The 8,667-nt window shown below is 44.8% G+C and overlaps 1 long non-coding RNA gene across 2 annotated transcripts in view; it reads right to left on the bottom strand.

Annotated features, from left to right (window-relative positions):
- Positions 1-906: 906 nt before the first annotated feature.
- LOC138867409 (uncharacterized) overlaps positions 907-8,667 on the bottom strand; it is an 18,172-nt gene continuing 10,411 nt past the window's right edge. Inside the window, exons 2-3 of one of the 2 annotated variants that reach the window (XR_011399789.1) lie at positions 7,688-7,763; positions 907-1,828 (exon numbers count right to left, since the gene is read on the bottom strand). This is a non-coding gene — a long non-coding RNA (uncharacterized lncRNA). The remainder of the gene's footprint in view (positions 1,829-7,687; positions 7,764-8,667) is intronic. The other variant, XR_011399790.1, reaches the window with a different exon arrangement.

The following is an 8,667-nucleotide window of genomic DNA, read 5'->3' as shown; positions in this document are numbered from 1 at the left end:
GGCACGCCGGAGATATGCGGCCTCGCCCCCCTTCCCCCATCAACCGACCCGGTGAATCGGACGAGCAGATCGACTCGGCAGGAGCATCGTCCGCAACCAGATTAGTCATTCATGGCTCGTCTACCTTCTCCCCAGTGGCAGCTCAGGCTGGTAATGACCGTGCGAACAGCAGCAGTTGTCTCTACTCGGCGTGCATGAGTGCGAGAGCGAGAGTGAAAGCCGACTATGAAAAAAACAAAAAAAACTCAGGAAAGAGGGGGGAGAAAAAAGGAGAGAGAGAGAGGGAGAGAGAGAGAGAGAGGGAGAGAGAGAGAGAGAGGGAGAGAGAGAGAGAGAGGGAGAGAGAGAGAGAGAGGGAGAGAGAGAGAGGGAGAGAGAGAGGAGAGGGAGAGAGAGAGGGAGAGAGAGAGAGGGAGAGAGAGAGAGGGAGAGAGAGAGAGAGAGAGAGAGAGAGAGAGAGAGAGAGAGAGAGAGAGAGAGAGAGAGAGAGAGAGAGAGAGAGAGAGAGAGAGAGAGAGAGAGAGAGAGAGAGAGAGAGAGAGAGAGAGAGAGAGAGAGAGAGAGAGAGAGAGAGAGAGAGAGAGAGAGAGAGAGAGAGAGAGAGAGAGAGAGAGAGAGAGAGAGAGAAAGAGAACCCCAGTGTATCACGACAGCGCCACTGGGAGTCACGGAGGGTCGCAGGGAGGGGGGGGGGATTGTTCATGAGGCATCCGGCATGAGCAGCGCAGGCGAAACCTATTAAGAACTTCATAATCCCTCTTTCACCCCGACAATTTATTTCGGATGACATCACTTACCGCTTTTTAATGGCTTACTCTGAAAGCTCGGCGAGTCGTAGCGAGTCGCGAGGATGGAGGCTTTATGATCTATGAACTGGGAAATATCCTGAAATACCAACAGCCTGTGTTTTCTGTATCGGATGGCAGGTTGAAAGAAAACGAGCTGCATTTTCATCAGGGCAATTTATTATGAAATCATGGTATCAGTCTTCTAATTTTCTGTGTCACAAAACACGCAGTTCATATTTATGCCTCTGCGCGTGATGATTTTCATTTATCTTTTTTTGTATTATTCTTTATATTTTATTTCTACCTAATTTCATTAACTTATTTGGTCGTTTTACAAAATGGCTAAAACCATACAGGATCCAATGAATTCACCAGATGCTTTTAAAAATCAATACAAGAAGCTGATGTTGAAGCTGGCGAGACAGCAAGGGTAACTCAGGGCCTTCAGCAGATGTCTTGCCAGACGCCTTTAAGATGCTCTAAGCAACTGCAGCGTAAAAGGCTTGAATACAGAAATACATTAATGCAGCACTAATAACAAGAAATAAAATCTGGTTACCCACAGAAAGATGGAAGAAAAAATCGCGAGAGAGATAGAGATAATAAATAGAATATTAGGATGTATAAAATACTGGTTTGGCTTACCGCCAGTTGGGGAACCAGAGCGGCGCCCTGGAAGGTGTATATCGTGATGATTTGAAATATGAATCGACGTTGCATCAGTAGCTATCATAAATCTGGGTAAAGGCACGGAGAGAGCATGGTGGCTGGATTACACCGAAAAAAAAAAAAAATTTAAAAACAAAACTAAAAAAAATCCTTTATAATCCCACACATACATTTCCGTTTCTACATTATGAACAAAAAATATACACAAGGAAACGAACTACTGCTACTAACTCGTCTCTCAAACAATATACAAATGCAGCTAAAATCATTAGTGTTTCCGTCCATCCCTGCGCCCCTCCCCTGTGGCAGCATCGGCAGCGGGAGAGGCATCCGGGAGGGGAGCACCTGGGGACGATCGCACTTCTCGGGCTCTGTAAGAAACCTTGATTACCTCGGGGGGCTTCTGATCCTCACCTGATAACTGCATTTGTGTAAAAAAAAAAAAAAGAGAGAGAGAAAGAAGGGGGAGAGGAACGGTCAGAGGAATATTGTTAATCAAAGTAGAAATTTGTATCTTGATAGTTAATGTTTTGTGGACCGTGTGTAAAGGGCTTGAAATATTACAGAAGGTTTGTCAACATCAGTAATACATGGCATGTACATCGCTGACACTTGTCACGTCCGCACTGGCTCTTCTGGACCACTCTCTCCCCGGGACAAACATTTTATTTACTAGCAACTGGATCTCCACAAAAATAATTTCCATGGCTGCTAAAAGAAATGCTTTTTGATTCAGTTGTTTACAATGGACAATTATCAATAGTAAAAAATGGCTGTAAATGTAAAAATATATTAATTAAAGTTACAGATCTAAAAGTGGTAAAATGCTCCGTTATGTACAATAGAAAGATTCATTTTATGTTTAGAATTACACCGCAGTAAAATCTAATTGGATAAATATTTCATATACAACATACTCGTATACGTATAACTTCACATTATTCAGTCATAACTTTTCCCGAGACATTCTGTGCTGCCCTTTAAGCTTCCTCGGTGAATATATTTTTGGTTATATAAAAGAATCTCTACAATATTTTTCCTTTACCATAATTCCAATCTCCAAAAATATGAATATTAAACTAATTCCACTTATTAATCAACCACCTCACCCTGGTACCCTATAAACACAAACTTTTGTCACATTACTCTCACAATATTCACCTTACATGTTACGATACGGCACCTCTGTGCTTGCATCCAGCATCCCGGAAATACAACACGAGACGGAGTCCCAGTGCGTCGCCAGCCATATACGATAGCCTTCCTGCCATTGCAGCATGCAGGGGCTCTATTTCATTACGGTGCTCCATTGCAACATGACCCTGCTCCAACCGCAGCCTTCCTAAACGCATTAAGATAAAGTTCTATCAACCGACCCTCCAATCTACCATCAATTCAAGGCTGTGTCGCGACCGCCATCCTGATTTGGGATGGTAGTGCTAAATGCGTCCTTGCAGGATGGCTCCCCCTACAAGCAGCATAATGACCAAAGCGAGAGGTGCTCATGAGCCGTCATGTTGCACTGATCAATATCCCGCGGGTTGAGCGCCTCCTCACGCTCTCTGACCTCAAAGGAACACTGTGCCTTGAGGAGACTTGAGACATCCAACGTCTCCCTTGCATTACTCCGGCCCTCAGCCCACCCCCACCCCGCCCTCCCCCTGTTCATCGTTTCGTTCTTGCTCACGAGCTCTTACGACCTCTACTGATCATTAAAGTAATTTGTTAATCAGCATGACTTTTTCTTGACCTCTGCAGCACGTGTGTAAACATTACTCTTGTCTAATACTACCCCAGCCTCTTCCATTTTAATACCTTCCCAACCTGACCGTCCTTATCAGGATAGATATACTCTCCTATATCATCCACACAAGGATAAAATAATCCAACCGGTTTTGTATTTTCCGATCCTATAACCTGGCATGATACCACATTTCCTGCCTTCCTCCTCCCGCTCCATGGCACTCCTTCTCCTCTCGGCTCCTCGCATATCGCCCTTTTGGCAATCAGCTAAGAATGGTTGTCTTGTCTTTCCTTTTCGTGTAGTTTTGTTCTTAGAAATACTGTTTTATCATTTCACAAGCTGGATTATTTATAGTTGTCGCACTTTTTTATGCTTTTCTTTATGCATATTTACATCCATTCATCAGTTAATCAATAATGCAAATTGTTACAGATCAAGCCTTATGTTCCCCCCTTAATGTACTTGTTTCAATGCGATGCTTACTTTTTCTTTTGCCTTTAAATCTGTATATTTTTTTTTCATTTCTAGTTATTCATCCTTTCCTAATATTTAGCTCGTACCAGTCTATCTACTTTATTATCCGTAAATTGTGCAGTTACCATATCTTCACAAATATTTAATCTCATCACTTTTATATGTTCTCATTCATTTTTGTATCATAAGAATTAGACTTACGTATTACGTTGCAATAGTATTTAAAAGATGAATCTATCAACAAAAGTACCTATCTTATTCTGATTTGCGTAATATCATGTGTTTGATGCAAAGCGTTGAAACCAAATAAAGCATTTCTATTCTAGCTGCAGTTTGTATCAGCCGAGCCACTCCCAGCCCGGTCTACTTTTCTCTGTCCTTGACTGAACGGACGAGAAACAATCTCCTTTCCCCTCCCTTTCTACTCCGCTCCTCCCTCTTCTATTCTGCCCCTCCCCTTTCTACTCTACCCCTCCCTATTCTACTCCGCCCCTCCCCATTCTATTTTGCTGCTCCTCGTCGGCAAGCAGCTTACAAAGTACTTCTAAACTCACTTGGAAACGAACCCGTGGCGCCACTTCCCTTCCTTTCAGCCATCTTTCAAACTCTTAGAGCAAACGGATGGAGACTATTGTTTGCATAAACCCTGCTAATTTTGAGGTTTGAAACTGAAATGACGCAGGTTCTCGCCAGGGCATCTGTGGTTTATTTCATTACGTGTTCCTAATCTTATTCGATCATATCTCTTTTCATCTCGGACCCACTCACTGCTACGCCCACAACACTGGCACAGAACACGAGCGCATTTTCCTCACGGTTACTGAACTCAGCAACAAACTCCCTGACTCAGAGCCTAATGGATATCTAGGGATGACCGAGACCCGGGGAAAGGCTTCCCGTGAAGGCGATTGAACGACAAAGAAAGACTTGCACCTCGACTGAAGCTTTCTTACTGAGGGGGGAAATAGGCACCAACCTTCTGGGGAAAAAATCTAAATGTAAAGTTCATGGTGTTGTATCAGCGATGTATTCTTACTCTCTCCTTTTTCTCTCTCTCTTTCTCTCAAACCCTTTCTCGCTGCAGCTTTCATCAATCCGTCGGGCCGAACTCCCCCGAATTGTTTCGTTCTTTTCAGCTTCTAATTCAATTAGAATTTTATTCTATTTGCTTCCCTCTCGCAACGTTTCTCTCTTCCCACATTTATTCATTGTGTTTGTTATTCTCCATCCTATTTGTTGTCTTTCACCCCTGCTACATTCGGAGAACTGCTGGGCCTTATTCGCATCGGGCTTGGGATCCTCTCTCTCTCTCTCTCTCTCTCTCTCTCTCTCTCTCTCTCTCTCTCTCTCTCTCTCTCTCTCTCTCTCTCTCTCTCTCTCTCTCTCTGTGTGTGTGTGTGTGTGTGTGCGTGTGTGCCTCTGTCTCTCTCTCTGTGTCTCTGTCTCTCGCTGTGTGTCTCTGTCTCTGTCTCTGTCTCTGTCTCTCCCTCTCCCTCTCCTTCTCCTTCTCCCTCTCCCTCTCCCTCTCTCGCTTTCTATTTCTCTTTCTCGCTTCCTCTCTCTCTCTCCCCTCTCCCTTTCTCTTCCTCACTTCCTCTCTCTCTCCCTCTTCCTCGTTTCCTCTCTCTCTCTCTCTCCCTCTTCCCCCCTTCCTCTCTCTCTTTCCCTCTTCCTCGCTTCCTATCTCTCTCCCTCTTCCTCGCTTCCTCTCTCTCTCTCCCTCTTCCTCGCCTCCTCTCTGTCTGCCTGCCTGTCTGTCTCTCTCTTTCTCTCTCTCCCTTCCTCCCTCCCTCTGTCTGTATGTCTCTGCCTGCCTGTCTCTTCTCATCATGCTCTCTTTGCCTCTCTATCCCCTCTCTACTTCTGTGTTTCTCTCTGTGGTTCTTCTCCTATTCTCACTCCTTTCCCCCTTTATTTTTTCTGCATCTCTCTCGAACCATTACCCTATCTTACCCTCTTTCTTCCATCTGTGCCTCTTTCTCTCCAATCCTCCTCCGATCTCTCCCTCCCCATCTGCGCCCCTCCTTCTGCTCTCTCGTTCACACCCCATCTCCCCCACCCTTCGCGCCGTGTCTCTCCCCCTCCCCCCTCCACCCCTCGGCCCCGAGAGTCTCCCCCTCCCCACCCCACCCCCTCCGCCCTCCTCCTGCCCCAGCCATGCTTTATCTGGCCGTCCGAGCTCCTCTTCGTCTACTTTCTCACTGTCTCTCCCTCGGCCGGTCGGCTGCGTGTGCCAAGCCTCCCTAAGCTCGGTCGCCGGTCGTTGTTGCAACAGATAATCGGAATTCTCGAGTCGGTGGGCGCGCGAGACAGATAAAGGGATCTTAAGGAGAAGGCAAGAGAGGCAGAAAGAAGGGAGACAGAAGGGAAGGGAGAGGGAGGGAGGGAGGGAAAAGGAGTGAAGGGGAAAGAGGAGGAGGACCATAAGTCTGCGTCTCGTCCGCTCGAACGGTTCCGCGTGGCAGATACGGCACTGGCGGAGATTTAAGGATGATTAACCAATCCCGTAATTGTTTCTTTCTCGATTGCCTTTCATGCCTACTCTAACTTCCCGTGTCTTATCACTCTGTTTTTCTCGCTATTTTTAATGTCCCTTTCTCACTTCTGAATTTCTTTCTGGAGCTTATCTGAAGGTAATTCCCCTATTTTTTAAATGCTAACATATATTCACATCCCCGTCGACCTGCAATTGGCTTTCCTGCTCACTCGTGGCTTTCTCTTTAATTGAATGTTCTATCCTCATCTCCCTTAATACAAGGGCGATCGGGGAAGTATGAGCGGTATAGGTCTGAGCGCAGAACTTTAATCCGAATCCGCAGTCCGCATTCGCTTTGTGCGTAAGTGTAAGTCGTGTGCGCAGTGAACGTGTTGTCTTTCAATTCAAGGTGCGTCTCAGGGCAAGCAATGTCTGTGTGGGTCTCAGCGTATGGCCCAAGTGGCGTCCGCAGTGAGGTGTCGGCCCGCGCGCGCGCAGCCCTCCCCAGCCCTCCGCCGCGACTGGACATTCGGACGTTTTCCCCCAACTTGCCCGGCCATTGCAAGCCCAACACGCCCGAGCGCCCCTGACGCGCCTTCCCATTTTTATTACTTTACAATATTACTGACACCGGGTAGAATAAACCGCCGCAATTTGTTTAGACAGATCTTCCCTGCACTCTGCTGGGAGGGATTTATCCAACGACTTCCCCCGAAGCCACTCCTTCCCATCCATTAGTTTAATATATATATAATAGCGCGGACAAAGCCACACTCTTCAACTGTAATCACCACATGCTTAATCTCCTAACCGGCCTTCCATTAGAGGATATGAGGCTAATGACTGCAAGCACTCCAGGGCCTACTTAAAACTTCTCAACAAGTTTATTCTGTGAACATCCTTCTTTCGCAAGACTTTATTCTTCTCCCATGGCTCTTACAATACCTAATCAAAGAAAGAAAGAAAGAAAGAAAGAAAATAAATAAAAAAAGAAGGAAATACTCTTGCCCGCCACCAGCAGCATCAGCCGGGCAATTTCCTACAGCTGAAGTTGGCGACCCCGACGAGAGCGTAGATTAGCCCATTTGGAATTCATGGCGGACTTTTCAAGTTTAACAATACATCTCCGAATGAAAGAATAGTCGTCTAATTATGGAAAGAGAAACGCGGATTCTGTAACTTTATGTGTGCGGAATGATTAATGGAACTTTAGTGCAAAGATCAGAAGTTGTGCTACGGCTCGAGGTGCACGTACTAAAGACGCTTTACTACTCCACTCATTTTATTTCGCATCTAAATGTTCCATATAAATTTATCTCATGCATCTCTGAACTAATCTTACATGAATGAGAAAAAAAAGTGATCCGGATAAACCTATCCCTTCAGGGCATGAAACTTCCGTAATCATAATAGGATACACACATTCAGACAAAATTATTTTTGCCGTATATAAAAATGACAAAGGTCGCAGTCCACAGAAGAAAAAACCTAGTATAGCTTTCCAGAACTAATAGAAATGTTACCTACACGCATTACCTTTCCACAAGCACAGCCACAGCCTTAGATCCCAGGTCACGTCACAACCGCGTTCTCTCGAGTGTGGACGACATACCTGTAAAAGAGATAATAGATAAGTATCCTGAATACATCATTGCCATTATACAAACATTACCGTTTATTATGACTTCTGCCGCATCATTATACACACATATCACCGTTTGTTATGATTTTGGCATTCATTCTTTCTTAGATTATTAGAATACAAGAACTGAACACCAAGGTTTCTACTCACCGGCCCTGCACCCTTGAAATAAAATAAAAGCAAGGAAGTGGTGTGATAACTTACCGTTTTTTATCGTCAGCTGCTACTTACCCTACAGATACAGGCCAGTTGCACGTTGACTTTGTGTGGGTGTTTATATATCTTTTCTAGTAACTGTGTTTTAAAACCGGTGCTCAGGGAGAGTGTGTTTCTTTATCATGTGACATTCTTTGGTTATCTTTTCAGATATTTTGGCTCTCATTCATCATCTATAAGTGACTACTCATTATAAGTGTCTCTTTGTAAAGTTATCATCCATGGTATATATCTGTATAAATATGTTTATATGCACACACATATCATCATCAAGATCGTTTGCCTGTATATATTTGTGATAGTGAAAATATAAAAATTTCTTTGTAGTCATTTCATATAATACACCAACGATGCTTTCTTACTCTTTCTCTGCAGGCACACACACACACACACACACACACACACACACACACACACACACACACACACACACACACACACACACACACACACACACACACACTCACTCACTCACACACACACACACACACACACACACACACACTCACACACACACACACACACACACACACACACACACACACTCACACACACACACACTCACACACACACACACACACACACACACACACACACACACACACACACACACACACACACACACACACACACACACACACACACACACACACTCACA

This window comes from Penaeus vannamei, chromosome 3 (genome assembly GCF_042767895.1).
Source record: "Penaeus vannamei isolate JL-2024 chromosome 3, ASM4276789v1, whole genome shotgun sequence".
Lineage (NCBI taxonomy): Eukaryota > Metazoa > Arthropoda > Malacostraca > Decapoda > Penaeidae > Penaeus > Penaeus vannamei.
This window is presented reverse-complemented; position numbering and strand designations above follow the sequence as displayed.